Source organism: Acanthaster planci, linkage group LG16 (genome assembly GCF_054643075.1).
Source record: "Acanthaster planci isolate LZ-2023a linkage group LG16, COTS_SCS, whole genome shotgun sequence".
Classification (NCBI taxonomy): domain Eukaryota; kingdom Metazoa; phylum Echinodermata; class Asteroidea; order Valvatida; family Acanthasteridae; genus Acanthaster; species Acanthaster planci.
The window spans coordinates 5,002,240-5,010,838 of NC_141792.1; the positions used below are offsets into that span (position 1 = coordinate 5,002,240).

Below are 8,599 nucleotides of genomic sequence, written 5' to 3' on the forward strand. Positions count from 1 at the left end.
CTGAACCCCCTAGGATGTATGATGATTGCTGATTTGAAACCCTGTTCCAAATTCTGTTAAATTGTATACACCGAGGCGCTAGCGCTAAGTGTGTCCTTTTGATGAAGCGCGCCCTCACGAGACGGCCGTGAAATCGCGGCACTGCTGCAAAACTTAACCTACACCAGAACAACCCTCACGGTGATCAGGGTAAACCTCACAGCGATCAGGATAACCCTCACAATAACCAGGTAACCCTCACAGTGATCAGGGTAACCCCCAAGACTGAATAAATAATCTACCGATGGCTTATAACTGATAAGTCTTTACCACACAAGCAAATACAATCTTCGTAATTATACAACACAACAGGGTAGACTTATACAACAATAATCTATACTGCTTTACGAAGCAACACAGTTCCCAAACTGCAACAAGGTTCAAGGTGACTTAAATAACCCTCATCCACTTCAAGTTATTAAGAAATAACACAGGTAATTTGATTAAGAAGGCGATTATAATAGTCCTCACCAGACTCTAACAGACACCTGCATCCAGTAAACCTCAACGCGGAAAGCAAGCTCCCAGCTAGACCAGGACCGCAACCAACCGTCGCTATGCCAACAAGCATGGAACAACGGCACACAATCCTTCTAGTCTAAGCTCCACTAATTCCCCAATTAACTGGTTCACACGGGTTCCCTAACCCTATAATCTACCATTTCTTAAATAAACGAGACTGTCTAACGATTCCCCAATCTTCAAAGAGATCCGATATAATCGGCAGCTCCGGCAACTGAGAACAAGCACAACAGGGTCCAGTCCACTAATTCAAGCCCCATTGAAAACAGTGTAAAATCAGCACCGTTCAGGGCCCAAAAGCATGCACGCCAACATCCCTGAGATTTCTGAAACTCAAATGAAATTCTTGTCTGGTCACTTATCTTTCAATTTCTATTAAATTTTTTGTGGGTTAACCAATTACATTTTTAATTATTCCCACAAAACAAAATCACCCCCCAAAAAGTGATTTTTCCGAAGTCTTATTGCAGCCATTTTTCAAGTGGCAACCCTCAACTTTCTCGGGCACTTAGGACCATTTTTCAACCGTAGTTTTCAGCCCTTCTGCCCTCATATGAAAGCTCAAAGACCCAGGGAGTTGATCCTGACAACGATTTACACAATCTCACCATTTTGGGGGCCAAACAATCTCCTTTTTCAAAAGATACTGTGGAAGGGGGCACTTTTAATGCTAATGAGCTGGTCAGAAATTCTCACTTGAATTAGTGGTCTGCACCCAACACCAACCGATCGCACCAGGTACACTTGAGGTAGATCCCCAACCACCAGCGGTCGTACGTCAGATTTACACTCGAAACTCAGAACACAACACAACTCCACAGAGCTCTGGTTAGCACGCTGCCATCTTGAGAAGTCCTGGCAACCCACGCAGGGTGCACCCTGGTAATTAGGCCAGAAATATGTCCGCCGAGCTCATTAATAAAAGTTATAGACTCAAAATATTCTATATTAGAGGGTCCTGAGAGCCATGGAACTGAGGAATTCAAGAAATATGAGACTGGACCTCTGGGCCGGACTCGGGGCTTCCAATTCTGAGCAATTTGGATGCAATTGGGTATGAAAGTGGCACTATTTGAGCCATTTTGCTGAGGGAGGGTTTTTCAAAATGGCTACTTTTCTGGACAGGGACATTTTCTGCATTTTAGGGGTGGTCTGCTTCTGGTGAAAATTTCTCAAAAATTCATTGGTCAACCCCCCGAAAATTGAAAGGAAAATGAAAGAGGACATGTGGAACATCATTTTTCTGTGCAGCCTGAACACCTGTGAGAGTTGTGAGTATTTTTAAAATGTTTGTGAAGTATGGGGATTTATCACTGCTGTCTATGGGAATTTATTTGTAGTGGTGCACCCTATAGATCCAGAGAATGGTGGCGGCCATTTTGTTTTGATGGGGATTTAAAAAGATGTTTTTTGCTGCTTTTTCGGCACATTGAGATTAAATTGAAGCAAAATATAACAGAACACAAAATAATTTGCCCTCTGTACTTTTGAATTCCAGGTTTTTATTGACAAGAGCAGAAAAAACAAGCATAGTGGAGTAAACGTTTACCGGTAAGTGAACCATCATACACTATGGAAAACATTGAGTCATTCGAATCATTCTAGTTTCTGCTTGCTGTCATTTTTTCTTCCTGGCTAGTTTATTTATATAATTATTGAGATGGAAACCCAGATACATAGTTTTGTAGTGAGATAAAATCAAGTAAATCCCAATTTTCTGCTTGGGAAAATTTAATTTTGACTGCATGCTGATAAAGTCGAGGATATAGAGGGCGGGCAGCATGTCGGGGGTGAAAGTTAAAACACACAGTGCATTAAGACTGACACGACTGAACTAAAATTTGTCTGCAGCCTAATAAAGTGGACAATTTCAACGGTTGCCTTGCCAAAAGGATGCTTGACTTTGTCATTCGCCACAGCAAGCGGCGTCTTTCCTGCAACCCTGCACTTCACGTAGGTTTTGCACGATTGCTCTTGATCTGGTTGCATGTGCCCATTTTTGTGACAGTTTCAGCATGTTCACGAAATTTGTTGATTTATTTGCAGGACATTCCTTGAAGGGACAGTTGTGTCCATTACTGATAAGAGCCTCCTTCCATCAGCTGTGGAAATTCTGTGTTGTACAAACCCCAACATTTCTCAGTCGGCATCAACGTGGGCTGGCCATCAGAATCAGGATTTCCTCTCTCTGTGGTGTACATGTGCATGTATGCATGAGGACAGCATTGCAACTAAGTCCACTGCAGAAGGCTTGATGTCAACAAACCGCCGTGCTGCTCGTACCCCTGTGACTGTCCGTTGGACTCTTTGGCACTCGAGTTTGTCTGAGAAATCGTCTCGGCAACATCGGGACGGAGCAGCGTGACATCCTTAAATTGTCAGCACTGCATTGGACTGGTCCTTGAAGACTCATCTCTGGCAACAACTACTTCCTATTTACTCCTGTGTTTGCCTTATATAGACTGTTGGTGAGTTCATCTGAAATGGACTGCAAGTTTGACAGGGACAATTTGTGGCCATTCTGACGCCAGCCTTTGCTACATTTGCAGACTGCACATTCCAATCAACCCAGTATTGCTGCAGAACTAGTTGGCTGTGCAAGTCTGATAAATTTTCTCCTGTGTGTGAGCATCTGACAAAATGCATGTGGCCACACAGACTCACTGTCAAACCCCATAATAATGAACACAGAGCACATCAAATATACTTGACAAGCATGACATGGAATAAGATTTCTTTTATTTTATTAGGGTGTGGTGTGTATGTGGGGGGGGGGGGGTTGGAAGATAGGTCAGTAACCCAGCTAGTACAATTGTGGCTAGGCTGTGGTGGGGGCAGGGCCTGGGAATCATATATCCTCGGCTTGTAGTTTTATAGAATTGGGCAGCCACGACCAGGGATTAACCCTGACATTTAGTACTGAATCCTCCGATTTCAGTATGATTTTACGTACACCAATGCATAGCATCAGCCTCCATTGTGTACAGCTGTTGATCTTCTGTTGGTGTTTCTTTGTTGCAATAAATTGAGAAAGAGCCAAAATACCAGAGAGCCTGATGTCACATTATCATCTGTAACATACAGAAAGTCCCACATACACTTTCCAAAGTCCAACTGTGCGTATAAACTTATAATTAGAACCCTCCCCCTTTCCACCCAGGATCCGCCCCCAAAGTGGGCATATCCACAACACAATGAGCCCAGATTGATCGCAAAATGGAATGTTTGTGTTAAAGAGGGAAATTTTGTCTAGATTTGGTGAGGGAAGGAGAGAAATAAGCACCCTCCAGATGCACAAGGCATGCACACAGGCATGCAGTTTTCCTATTCAAATTGTGCAAAATGGCATAGCCATACCCTTATGCGTTTACCTCTGCGGTTTCTCCCAGGGGCAATATTTTTCAATTTTTTTTTTTACATAATGACTTGGGATATATTCTGATTCTCTAAGAGTGCTGTTTGTCACAATGTGAAAGTTGCCGGCTGTTAAAGGGTGCACCCTGGTAATTAGGCCAGAAATATGTCCGCCGAGCTCATTAATAAAAGTTATAGACTCAAAATATTCTATATTAGAGGGTCCTGAGAGCCATGGAACTGAGGAATTCAAGAAATATGAGACTGGACCTCTGGGCCGGACTCGGGGCTTCCAATTCTGAGCAATTGGATGCAATTGGGTATGAAAGTGGCACTATTTGAGCCATTTTTGCTGAGGGAGGGTTTTTCAAAATGGGCTACTTTTCTGGACAGGGACATTTTCTGCAATTTAGGGGTGGTCTGCTTCTGGTGAAAATTTCTCAAAAATTCATTGGTCAACCCCCCGAAAATTGAAAGGAAAATGAAAGAGGACATGTGGAACATCATTTTTCTGTGCAGCCTGAACACCTGTGAGAGTTGTGAGTATTTTTAAAATGTTTGTGAAGTATGGGGATTTATCACTGCTGTCTATGGGAATTTATTTGTAGTGGTGCACCCTATAGATCCAGAGAATGGTGGCGGCCATTTTGTTTTGATGGGGATTTAAAAAGATGTTTTTTGCTGCTTTTTCGGCACATTGAGATTAAATTGAAGCAAAATATAACAGAACACAAAATTAATTTGCCCTCTTGTACTTTTGAATTCCAGGTTTTTATTGACAAGAGCAGAAAAAACAAGCATAGTGGAGTAAACGTTTACCGGGTAAGTGAACCATCATACACTATGGAAAACATTGAGTCATTCGAATCATTCTAGTTTCTGCTTGCTGTCATTTTTTCTTCCTGGCTAGTTTATTTATATAATTATTGAGATGGAAACCCAGATAACATAGTTTTGTAGTGAGATAAATCAAGTAAATCCCAATTTTCTGCTTGGAAATTTAATTTTGACTGCATGCTGATAAAGTCGAGGATATAGAGGGCGGGCAGCATGTCGGGGGTGAAAGTTAAAACACACAGTGCATTAAGACTGACACGACTGAACTAAAATTTGTCTGGCAGCCTAATAAAGTGGACAATTTCAACGGTTGCCTTGCCAAAAGGATGCTTGACTTTGTCATTCGCCACAGCAAGCGGCGTCTTTCCTGCAACACCCTGCACTTCACGTAGGTTTTGCACGATTGCTCTTGATCTGGTTGCATGTGCCCATTTTTGTGACAGTTTCAGCATGTTCACGAAATTTGTTGATTTATTTGCAGGACATTCCTTGAAGGGACAGTTGTGTCCATTACTGATAAGAGCCTCCTTCCATCAGCTGTGGAAATTCTGTGTTGTACAAACCCAACATTTCTCCAGTCGGCATCAACGTGGGCTGGCCATCAGAATCAGGATTTCCTCTCTGTGTGGTGTACATGTGCATGTATGCATGAGGACAGCATTGCAACTAAGTCCACTGCAGAAGGCTTGATGTCAACAAACCGCCGTGCTGCTCGTACCCCTGTGACTGTCCGTTGGACTCTTTGGCACTCGAGTTTGTCTGAGAAATCGTCTCGGCAACATCGGGACGGAGCAGCGTGACATCCTTAAATGTCAGCACTGCATTGGACTGGTCCTTGAAGACTCATCTGCTGGCAACAACTACTTCCTATTTACTCCTGTGTTTGCCTTATATAGACTGTTGGTGAGTTCATCTGAAATGGGACTGCAAGTTTGACAGGGACAATTTGTGGCCATTCTGACGCCAGCCTTTGCTACATTTGCAGACTGCACATTCCAATCAACCCAGTATTGCTGCAGAACTAGTTGGCTGTGCAAGTCTGATAAATTTTCTCCTGTGTGTGAGCATCTGACAAAATGCATGTGGCCACACAGACTCACTGTCAAACCCCATAATAATGAACACAGAGCACATCAAATATACTTGACAAGCATGACATGGAATAAGATTTCTTTTATTTTATTAGGGTGTGGTGTGTATGTGGGGGGGGGGGGGTTGGAAGATAGGTCAGTAACCCAGCTAGTACAATTGTGGCTAGGCTGTGGTGGGGGCAGGGCCTGGGAATTCATATATCCTCGGCTTGTAGTTTTATAGAATTGGGCAGCCACGACCAGGGATTAACCCTGACATTTTAGTACTGAATCCTCCGATTTAAGTATGATTTTACGTACACCAATGCATAGCATCAGCCTCTATTGTGTACAGCTGTTGATCTTCTGTTGGTGTTTCTTTGTTGCAATAAATTGAGAAATAGCCAAAATACCAGAGAGCCAGATGTCACATTATCATCAACATAATTATTAAGAGTCCCACGTACATTTCCAAAGTCGAATTGTGCTAATAAATGTAATTAGAACCCTCCCCCTTTCCACCCAGGATCCACCCCCAAAGTGGGTATATCAACAACAAAATGAACCCAGATGGATCACAAAATAAAACGTTTTTGTTGAAGAGGGAAAATTTGTCCAGATTTGGTGAGGGAAGGAAAGAAACAAGCACCTTCAAGATGCACAAAAGCATGCACACAAGTATGCTGTTTTCCCTATTCAAATTGTGCAAAAATGGCATAGCCATACCCTTATGCGTTTACCTCTGCGGTTTCTCCCAGGGGCAATATTTTTCAATTTTTTTTTTACATAATGACTTGGGATATATTCTGATTCTCTTAAGAGTGCTGTTGTGTCACAATGTGAAAAGTTGCCGGGCTGTTAAAGGGTGCACCCTGGAATTAGGCCAGAAATATGTCCGCCGAGCTCATTAATAAAAGTTATAGACTCAAAATATTCTATATTAGAGGGTCCTGAGAGCCATGGAACTGAGGAATTCAAGAAATATGAGGACTGCGACCTCTGGGCCGGACTCGGGGCTTCCAATTCTGAGCAATTTGGATGCAATCGGGTATGAAAGTGGCACTATTTGAGCCATTTTGCTGAGGGAGGGTTTTTGAAAATGGCTACTTTTCTGGACAGGGACATTTCTGCATTTTAGGGGTGGTCTGCTTCTGGCGAAAATTTCTCAAACATTCATTGGTCAGCCTCCCGAAAATTGAAAGGAAATGAAAGGGGACATGTGGAACATCATTTTTCTGTGCAGCCTGAACACCTGTGAGAGTTGTGAGTATTTTTAAAATATTTGTGAAGTATGGGGATTTATCACTGCTGTCTATGGGAATTTATTTGTAGTGGTGCACCCTATAGATCCAGAGAATGGTGGCGGCCATTTTGTTTTGATGGGGATTTAAAAAGATGTTTTTTGCTGCTTTTTCGGCGCATTGAGATTAAATTGAAGCAAAATATAACAGAACACAAAATAATTTGCACTCTGTACTTTTGAATTCCAGGTTTTTATTGACAAGAGCAGAAAAAACAAGCATAGTGGAGTAAACGTTTACCGGTAAGTGAACCATCATACACTATGGACAACATTGAGTCATTCGAATCATTCTAGTTTCTGCTTGCTGTCCTTTTTTTCTTCCTGGCTAGTTTATTTATATAATTATTGAGATGGAAACCCAGATACAAAGTTTTGTAGTGAGATAAAATCAAGTAAATCCCAATTTTCTGCTTGGGAAAATTTAATTTTGACTGCATGCTGATAAAGTCGAGGATATAGAGGGCGGGCAGCATGTCGGGGGTGAAAGTTAAAACACACAGTGCATTAAGACTGACACGACTGAACTAAAATTTGTCTGCAGCCTAATAAGTGGACAATTTCAACGGTTGCCTTGCCAAAAGGATGCTTGACTTTGTCATTCGCCACAGCAAGCCGGGTCTTTCCTGCACCCTGCACTTCACGTAGGTTTTGCACGATTGCTCTTGATCTGGTTGCATGTGCCCATTTTTGTGACAGTTTCAGCATGTTCACGAAATTTGTTGATTTTATTTGCAGGACATTCCTTGAGGACAGTGGACTAGCTTGTGTCCATTACTGATAAGAGCCTCCTTCCATCAGCTGTGGAAAATTCTGTGTTGTACAAACCCCCAACATTTCTCAGTCCGGCATCAACGGGGGCTGGCCATCAGAATCAGGATTTCCTCTCTCTGTGGTGTACATGTGCATGTATGCATGAGGGACAGCATTGCAACTAAGTCCACTGCAGAAGGCTTGATGTCAACAAACCGCCGTGCTGCTCGTACCCCTGTGGACTGTCCGTTGGACTCTTTGGCACTCGAGTTTGTCTGAGAAATCGTCTCGGCAACATCGGGACGGGAGCAGCGTGACATCCTTAAATTGTCAGCACTGCATTGGACTGGTCCTTGAAGACTCATCTCTGGCAACAACTACTTCCTATTTACTCCTGTGTTTGCCTTATATAGACTGTTGGTGAGTTCATCAGAAATGGGACTGCCAAGTTTGAAAGGGACAATTTGTGGCCATTCTGACGCCAGCCTTTGCTACATTTGCAGACTGCACATTCCAATCAACCCAGTATTGCTGCAGAACTAGGTTGGGCTGTGCAAGTCTGATAAATTTTCTCCTGTGTGTGAGCATCCTGACAAAATGCATGTGGCCACACAGACTCACTGTCAAACCCCCATAATAATGAACACAGAGCACATCAAATATACTTGACAAGCATGACATGGAATAAGATTTCTTTTATTTTATTAGGGTGTGGTGTGTATGT

The 8,599-nt window shown here is 42.7% G+C and overlaps 1 long non-coding RNA gene across 4 annotated transcripts; it reads left to right on the plus strand.

The window, feature by feature from the left end:
* Positions 1–1,440: 1,440 nt before the first annotated feature.
* On the plus strand, positions 1,441–4,741 carry LOC147796421 (uncharacterized). Of its 4 annotated transcripts, XR_015428073.1 has the most exons (5): positions 1,441–1,832; positions 2,060–2,112; positions 2,413–2,514; positions 2,608–3,029; positions 4,684–4,741. It is a non-coding gene; the product is annotated as an uncharacterized LOC147796421 (long non-coding RNA). The 4 variants fall into 4 exon arrangements; XR_015428070.1 differs by having other exon boundaries at positions 1,442–2,112; XR_015428072.1 differs by lacking the exon at positions 2,413–2,514 and having other exon boundaries at positions 1,445–1,832.
* Positions 4,742–8,599: the final 3,858 nt, after the last annotated feature.